The following is a 9,799-nucleotide window of genomic DNA, read 5'->3' as shown; positions in this document are numbered from 1 at the left end:
TAGTATTATAGGTAAAAGGGGTGGTTCTACGATTGGGCATCTCAATAAAACTTGTCTATAGAGAGGAGAGGAAAGAGAAAGCTTAAGCTGAAATTGGTAAAGAAGTGGTAGTTACTCATTTAGGGAGAGAAGGGAGTGTTTTGTATTTTGTGGTTTGCACAGTAACTGCCTGAAGTGGATATTTGTAAGATTGCTTTTGTCAACAGGAGAACAGTATAGCTCAGCTGCAAATACCAGACGAGTCTGAAATAACATCACCACCTAGCGATGAACATCAGTTCCTGAACTTCAGGGCCTGATTTTTTCTTTCTCTGGATACACAAAATGTAGTATATCCATATAATGGAATACCATCGAGCAAGAAAACTGAATGAGCTTTTGATTCACGCATCGACACTGATGAGTCTTCAATGCATTTCGCTAAGGTGCATTAAAAGAGCTCAGAAACTAATCTTAATCTTACACAGAAAGACTCCTTCTTGCCTGATTCCAACTATATGGCACACTGGAAAAGGCAAGACTGTAAGGAGGACAACACGAATGGTTGTGGGGATTGGGAATGGGGAGAGCAGTTGTATATAGCATGGCAAAAATCTGGGGGAAGGATACCCTTATGGATGGAGGTGTAGTGGTGGATATGTGCCTCTATACATTTGTTAAAATCTACAGAACTGCCCACCACAAAATGTGATGTTTGCTAAATGAACACAAAACCAAAACCTATATTTGGTAGAGGAGGGGAATGCAGACTGTGGCAAAATGAATGGTACTGCACTATACAGTAATCACATAACCACACAAAACACATGGATGTGGTCAGTGCCCTTCATTGAAGAAATCATAACAAGAACTCCAACAACTGATGTGAATAACATTGGAAAACAGTGTTTTGACTGGTTACTATAAAGCAAAAGGCAAAAAGAAGTATATCCAAAAAATAGACCCTAGTTTGAAAAAAAAAAGTTTTTAGGAATCTAGGTTAGGAATTCTGAAGTTATTTTATTTGTATACTAGTACTGAACAAATAAGTAAATATAGATAAAGAGAGGGAAGTTTCTCATTGTTTGAGAAAGAAATTACAAATAAGAAAACAGGAAGGCTAGAAAACGCCCTGTCATGCTAGACTGGAGTGGGAGGTACCAATATGGATTCATTTTTTAAAAGTTATGTATAATGTATAGAAATATAGATATATGTCTGTGCACAAGTTGGCGTATATGTATATGTATATATATATATATATATATACATATATTTCCCAGCTCTATATACTGAGAACAGTGTAAATCAGTGATGTCCCAGTAGCAATGAGCACACCTAGAACCGAGATCATAATTTCTAAATACTATTTTATGATAAAAAGAATCATGGCTTTTTGGAACACTGGTTTGTTTCAGGAGTAGAGCATGGAAAATATAAGATGGTTTTGGAGCATTTTGTGATAACAGAATATAAAGAAGTGCCTGAAAAGTGGAGGTGCATTAAAAGAGCTAAAAAACTAATCTTAAAGAGCTCTCAAATGCCAAAGCTAGAACTACTTGAGTAACAAAATAAATATAGCCATGGATTTCAAAACAAAGAATAAAATAAATATACACAAGTTCATATAAATAACTGAATAAATGATGGAGGAATAAACAAAAATCCCCTATGAAAATTATAATTAATAAGTATATAAGGAATGAGAAAAAGTATAAAATCACCATTGGGATTGCCATAGGCAAAATCCATGGAGGGGAACTAAAAGAACATGTAAAAATTGAAGCCAAAACAGGATATATGCATAGTCTTATATTTTGTACCCTGAAATATTTAGTGATTATGAAGGGGAAACTTCCAGGGGCAAATCCTGCAAGTCGCCACCTTAGATAAGTGATCAAAGTTGATATCTCCAATAAAACATATCAGCATCATGTACCCTCAAAAGCACCACCTCTGTGCTATTCTTCCAAATAATGCAAAATGTCATGAGAAAACATTAGAATAGACCCAAGTTGAGCGCCTTCTATGAGGCAATGACCCAGTGTTCTTCAATGGTGATAAGGACATGGAAGTCTGAAGGACTTTTGTAGAAGGAGGAGATTAAGGAGACATGACAAGTGAATGCAGTGTGGTGTCAGTTCATGGGAGAAGAGGCAAAATCTGAATAAACTCTGTGTGTTGGTTAAAAGCGGTATGCCAAGCGTTAACTTCTTAGTTTTCTTAGTTTTGCACCCCTTCTATAGATCTAGAACACAAAAAGAGAGCCAGGTTGATAAGAAGTGGCCATAAATGGTGATTTATTTATTTCATTTTTATTTTTTAAAGATTTTTATTGATTTATTCATGAGAAACACATAGAGAGAAAGAGGCACAGACAGAGGCAGAGGGAGAAGCAGGCTCCATGCAGGGGGCCCGATGTGGGACTCGATCCTGGGTCCCCGGGATCACGCCCTGGGCCGAAGGCCACGTTAAACCGCTGAGCCATCCGGAATGCCCCATAAATGGTGGTTTAGAGGCAAAGAGGAGAAGTCTTCCACGGGTAGTATCAACAGCCAAGGGCAGCTAAAATTTCTGAACACTTCCCTAGATATACTCAAGTGTTTTAAACACTGTTTCATTCAAACCTCACAACAAACCTATGAGGCATATACCATTATTTTCCTGCTCTAAGAATGGGAAACTAAGAATGAACAATTTTAAATTACTCTGCTGAGATCACGTAACTGTAGTTGAACTCACTTCATGTTTCTGGATTCAGTACACTTAACCTGCCAACACTGGTCACCTGAATTAACAGAAACCGGGGAGAAATCCAGATTTCCTCTTCTAGGGTTCATCTTGGTTTGTGCATTCTCTCAAAGTTCACACTTCAGCAGATTATTTATCCCCTGCAACTGTTTTGGTTCTTTTTGGCAGTCCTACCAGTTCATAGCTTGTTGGCACGTGGGTAGCAAGTGGTATCAATAGATGCTGAAATTCTTCATCAGATTCTGTTTTATTGTATTTGCTCAGTGCAATATAGGATTGTGGACCTATAATACTGACTGTGACAATCAGAAACAGTCCATACAATCCTCGAATCAGTATGTTATGTCCTAGGGGATTTATGAAATGCAAGACATTATGAAGCAAAATATTGTAATGTTACTGAAATTAATCCCTTAAAAACATATACATTCTACAACCTTCTTCACATACAATGAAATATAAAAGACATAACATTCTTGAAATCTGTGCTCATCTTTATTTTCACTAGATATAATTTGCCTCAAATAGTTTATGCTTACCTATTTGAGATCCTTTTCTGGGTTTCCTAGACAGGTGATGGATGCTGATGTCTGTTTTCGCTTTTGGCTCTTATTACCAAATCTTAGTATTTGCATGAATATGCACTCAGTGTATAGACGTTTAGTATTGATTATTTTACAATTGATTTTTCTTGAAGCTTTTGCTTCCCTCCATTAAATACATGCTCTGGCAATGTCAACTCAGGATATTAGTTTTAATCATCAAATATCCCCACTTAAATGGGATACACATGCTGTGCAAATTATCTGCTGCAATTTTTTGGAATAGCCTATTTATTTATTTATTTATTTATTTATTTATTTGGTTAGTTCAGTGATTAAACATTAGGAAATATCTCTTGATTCCATTGACTTTTTCAGGATTGTGTGTCTAAATATCTCAAAACATACAAATTTGCCTTTTAACTTGTCATACCTGGGGCAGCCCGGGTGGTTCAGCTGTTTAGTGCCACCTTCGGCCCAGGGCCTGATCCTGGAGACCCAGGATCGAGTCCCACGTCAGGCTCCCTGCATGGAGCCTGCTTCTCCCTCTGCCTGTGTCTCTGCCTCTCTTTCTCTGTGTTTCTCATGAATAAACAAGTAAACTATTTATAAAAAAAAAAAAACTTGTCCTACCTGGTTTGTATTTGGATTTCTCTAGTGTGGTCTGGAGCAGCAGTGACAGGCGAAATTCATCTATGGAATGAGCATTAGCTATTTAGGGAGTATCAGTCTCATCCTGGTTCTAAGGACAAAGAGCAGCAAGATCTAATGTGACATATGTCATGATTGGAAGCCGAAGTGGCAACTTGCATGTATTAGCCACCATGAAAGGTGGGTAATTTTTATATTTTCTTATTTAAAATCTCATTTCTAAGTCATTTAATAGAATTTGAATGTTACAGTCTACCTAGGTCAATTTTGTATTATACAGTTGGAAATTTTAATTGTCTGATAACAAAAACTGTTTCTACTGTATTGTGACAAAAGTCTAAGATGCAGTGGCCTGGGTCAGTCTCTGAGCCATGTTTATTGCTGTTAATGGAAGGAGCCAAGGCCAATTACTGCCTGAACGAGGGGAATGTCAACTTCTCAGCCACAGCACGGTATACTGAAAAAGGCCAAGTTCAGAAATAGAAAGGAGAAAAATGTCAAAGTGGACCAGCAGCTAGGGTTTCTTTACCCATCTCCAAGAAGGAAAAATGTCATTTATCTTTTCCTAATTATGATCTGTCTCCATCTGATCCCAGCTGATTTTGCTCCTAATGGATGGTGCTTCTCTTATATCCCCACACAAAAAATTGGAAAAAGGAGAATGATAGTACCCATCCTGAAGGACTCTTCCAACAATTTCATGAGATTATATATGCAAAATACTTAGCATGGTCCCAGACATATTGTAACAAGCCAATCAATGCCAGCTGTTAATACCATTATTGTACCTACCAAAGCCTTATGGTAGCGTAATATATTATGATTCAGCCATTTCCTTAATCCTGTATCACTGCAACAGCCCTGGAATACCCCACTGGATCTTAAGGATTTTTCTTTATTCATATTGATTTTCTTACATTAACACTTTCTTTATTACTAGCTGTCACAAATTTTCAGTGATTTTCTCTTGTCTAACAAATTAAACCTAAGCTCTTAGAGGGAAAGCTAAACACTGTTCCAAAATAATCCAATTAAGAAATGGGCAGAAGATCTGAATAGACACTTTTTCAAAGGAGACATCCAGATGGCCAATGGACACATAAGAAAGATGCTCCCCATCACTCATCTCAGAGAAATGCAAATCAAGACTATAGTGACATCCTGCCACACACCTGTCAGAATGGCAAGTATTAAAAAGATAAGAAAAAGCAAGTATTGGCAAAGATGTGTGGAAAAGGGAACCCTCTTTGTGCTGTCGGTAGGAATGTAAACTGATGCAGCTGCTATGGAACACAGTATGGAGACCTTCCAAAAATTAAAAAAAAAATAGCTTGCCATGTGTGCATGTGCAAACACAGACACACATGTATACAGACACGCACCCACACAATTTAATATTACTCACCCATGAAAAGAGGAGATATCTTCATTTGTGACAACATGGGTGGACCCAGAGGGTATTATGCTAAGTGAAATAATATAGAAAAAGACAAATACCATATGATTTCATTTATATGTGGAATCTAAAAAACAAAACAAAGGAGCAAACCCTACAGAAACAGAAACAGAGGACAAATTTGTGGTTGCCAGAGAGAAGGGGGCTGGGCAAAATAGGTGAAGGAGATTAAGAGGTACAAACCTCCAGTTGTGAAATAAATAAGTCCTGGGGATGGAAAGTACAGCACAGGGAATAGAGTCAATAATACTTAGTAACTTTGGATGGTGGTGGGTGGTAACTACATTTTATCATGGGGACCACGGTGATTCAACCTGGAGCAGATGGTGTTTGCTCTGAGCTGAGGCTGGAAGGACAAGCCATGGGAAGTGCTCGTAGGGGTATTAAACTAACTGTTGCTTTGTTCTCGTGGGCCTGGAGGACTCTGGAAAGCTGAATGTCGTCGGCTCCCAGATCTTTTCTCCTGGCACCCCCTCCTGCTGATGTGCTAGGAGTGGGTCTCAGCTTTTCCTGCCTAGGCACGTGGATGTTTTCTCAGGGACCCTGGGTAGGAATCACTCATCCAGTTTCTGGATTTCTCTTAAAAGGAACTGGGTCATGTTTAGCTAATTATTTGGTATGTCCACAAGAGGATCTTCTGATCCCACTACGTCGCTGTTCACTCAAGAAGCGATGACCTCTGAGAATATTGTATAAAATATACCTCAAATGACTCCAAATCATCAAAAATCGTTAAATACTGTTAACAATTGTCTAAGAACACTGAACAGTCTACATGAAAAAGGTTTCCATCAGGAAAGGTAAAAACACACGTTAAACACGTTAAATTGCTCAGCTTAAACATCCGGAGAGCAAGCCCCTGTCCCCTCAAGTGGGCTGGTCCATGCTTTTACTGAACAGGTGCATTCACTTCAGAGCTGAGACGTTACTTCATCTCTACCCTGCCCTGAAGTTCTTCTGAGATGGAGACAAGCTCCCTGGGTGTACATTTCAAGCTTCTACATGGAAACAAATATTGTTGCATTTTTCCTCAGGTCTTCAGAACTCCAAATATGAACATATTGGTTCCCTCTTCCTCCTCCTCCTCCTTCTTTTATAAGTATGCCAGTGTTGATCCAAGTTGGGGCTTTAGGACTATGCATATGAACAGGAGATAAACTGACCAATTGCGTGTGTTGCTTTAATTTTTTTTGTTTGTATAACCATTCTTTAATATATTTTGAAGGTGTGAGTTGTATTTTTAGTAAAAAATATGGTCATTCATATGCTGGTGGGATGTACCTTCATCACCAGCGTCATCGATGTACATTTGGATCAGGAAATGCCAACTGCTAAAAGCTAGGAGGAAATGGATTCAGAATCAGGGCAAGAAAAACCTTAAGGTTCTAATTATAACTTTTGTGATCTTACTGGGCCAATCTTGCAGAATTCAAGTCCTGAAACCTCAGTATGGTGGGGTCAGTGAAACAGCTTATGTGAGCATCTTGGCAATTTTTTAAATGCCACAAGAATGATTTGATCGTTTTTGCTTATGATCTAGGCATTTGCAACCTTCAGTAGGTGACCAGTCAACCAATATATAAAGCTAATGAGAATTATTCTGATTTGTGATTCCCTATGAACGATTTTCAGGGTGAGATGAGAAATCAGAAAGAATCTACTCTTAGTTATAAATTAGTAGCATCTGAAATTCTTCTTTCTTGAATTCACTTTTCATCTTTATCTTGTGACATTGCTAGAAATTCCCAGAATATTATCTCCTAATGTGGGCAGGACAAATCCTTGTTAAACAAATACTAGTTTTTGGAAGGGATAATACCTAAAATAATGTTGTGAAATAAAGAAAATGACTAAAACAGTCTTGATGAATAGGGTTGTAATGGGAAGTAGAGTTGGGTGTCTAATGCTTGGATTGTCCCGATTTGGGCAGGAGGTGGTCTGGTCCTGTGAACACGGGAGGAAAAGTATTAGAGACCCACAGAACAATGTGTCCTCTCAATGGAGTCATCTAAATAAAATAGATTTGGGAAGCAAATACTTTGTCTAACATTTGAAGACAGATCTTAGACAACAAAGCATTGAATATATAGGACATATTGTATATATAGTTACTTCTAGAAGAAATGGTATTTTGGGGGTAGATTATATAGATTGGAGAACTGTACACAAATTAATTTCATACTTTCATTCACATAAAGTTCCAAGTCTAGTTTATGGTGTTAGGAGTCAGGATACTATCCTTAGGGACGTAGTAACTGAACACAGCAGGGGGAGGTCCCCGGTGCTGGTGATTGTCTTATTTCTGATCTCACTCCCCTATCCATTCTGGAAACACATGGACTGTGCATATGATTTGAGGACTTGTCTGCATCTAATGTTATACCTCACAAATTTGAGGAAAATGTAAGCGAGCCATGAGAAACAAAGTCTCCTGCAACACCCTGTACGAGGTCCTGCATGGGAACCAGTGCAAGCACCAGAAGTTTCTGGAGATGGTGGAGCTGCAGATCGGCCTGAAGAACTATGACCCTCAGAAGGACAAACGCTTCTCGGGCACCATCAGGCTTAAGTCCACCCCCCGCCCCAAGTTCTCCGTGTATGTTTTGGAGGACCAGCAGCACTGTGATGAGGCCAAGGCAGTGGACATTCCCCACATGGACATTGAAGCGCTGAAGAAACTCAACAAGAATAAAAAACTAGTCAAGAAGTTGGCCAAGAAGTATGATGCCTTTTTGGCTTCAGAATCTCTGATCAAGGAGATCCCACGAATCCTGGGTCCAGGCCTGAATAAAGCTGGCAAGTTCCCTTCCTTGCTGACCTACAATGAGAACATGGTGGCCAAAGTGGAGGAATTGAAGTCCACCATCAAATTCCAGATGAAGAAGGTGCTATGTCTGGCAGTGGTGTTGGCCACGTGAAGATGACGGAAGATGAGCTCATGTACAACATCCATTTAGCTGTCAATTTCCTGGTGTCCTTGCTCAAGAAGAATTGGCAGAACGTCCGGGCTTTGTACATCAAGAGCACCATGGGCAAACCCCAGTGCCTTCACTAACGGTTTAATAAATCCTAGTGCTACCGTAAAAAAAAAAAAAAAAAAAATTGAAGAAATGAAGAAAGATTCCATTGCTAAAAATGTTTGGAAAATAATGTTCCATAAGAAACTGTCTTTTAATTTGTTAATATAATGTTTAACATAATTTCATTTTCTAAAACAAATTGCTTGATACATTTCAATTCTTAAATTATTCTGCACAGTGGGAAAACTTCTACAAATTAGAATACTGGAGACCTTCCAAAAAGATAACTTGTAAAAAATTGAAAAACTACCCTAAAAATATCAGTCTATTTGCTTTAGACTCTTCTGATAGGCAGCTTTAAACAAGTTTTCCATTCTTGAATTAATAATGTACTTCTTAAATATACTTATTGTTATAAATCTGAAAAGATGTTTTATCTTCCACCTAACACAATTTAACATCTTCACACATCAACTTTGTTGTGTTTTAATAGCTTAGGCACATTTCAATAATGTTGGGTTTTATTTTGTGATTTCATTACAAAACAGCTTGCGCAAACCAAATTCAAACAATCTTTTTATTTAAAATTCCATCTGAAAATTCATTTCTGGGTTTTAGTTTTTCTTTAAAAAGAAGCAAACATTTAGCCATGGCTAAATGAGCCATGGCTCACAAAATGTAAGAAAAAAAAAGTAAAAAAAAAAAGAAAAAAATAGTTCATTTTGTCTTTCCACCAAAATTCCTTTGTTTTACAAAAAAAATGTTTTCAAACTTTAATTGATATAATCATACTATCTTAGAAGGAAATTTTGCTTTGTTTTGCTTGGTTTGATTTTGAATTTTAATGGGTAGTCTAATTTTTTAAAGATTTAAAAAATATTTGTTATCTAGATTAAAACTTTATTAGAAACTGTATGGAAATCAGAATCATAAACTCTGAGTTCTAGTGCTATTTTTACCATTAAATTTCTCTGGGCACCCATTTCCTTGCTGGTCTCAGCGTCCTCCAAAGTTGAATCTTTCCCATAGGCAGTCTCTGATTCAGCCTCCCACCAAGTTCTAGGCCTGACTTTTTCATGACTGTTGACACACTGTGGAGGCCTACTGGAGTCACCTCACCCTATCGCACATACTTTGTAGGGTTCTGAGGGGTGAGAACTGGTTCAAGGGGAAAGGTCACTTGAGTCTTCTACGATAAACCATTTACAATGTCACACATTTTTGTCCCATGTCCCTCAAAATTCAGCGTGCTCCAAATCTCGATCTATCTCCCTAATTGAGCAATGTCTAGTCCACCTGTGACCTCTCTCATGTGCATAATCATGCTCAAAGTTGAGGTGCCTGTCTTCCTGTCTATGACAGTGAAAGGGGTACGAGGAGAATCCCCTCCTCTTATGAAA

At 38.1% G+C, this 9,799-nt stretch overlaps 1 pseudogene; it reads left to right on the top strand.

Annotated features, from left to right (window-relative positions):
• Positions 1–7,793: 7,793 nt before the first annotated feature.
• LOC144299590 (large ribosomal subunit protein uL1 pseudogene) lies at positions 7,794–8,434 on the top strand (annotated as a pseudogene).
• The last annotated feature ends 1,365 nt before the right edge of the window (positions 8,435–9,799 follow it).

This window comes from Canis aureus, chromosome 27, assembly GCF_053574225.1.
Source record: "Canis aureus isolate CA01 chromosome 27, VMU_Caureus_v.1.0, whole genome shotgun sequence".
NCBI lineage: Eukaryota > Metazoa > Chordata > Mammalia > Carnivora > Canidae > Canis > Canis aureus.
The sequence above is the reverse complement of the archived record's forward strand: the minus strand, read 5'-3'. Positions and strand labels throughout refer to the sequence as shown.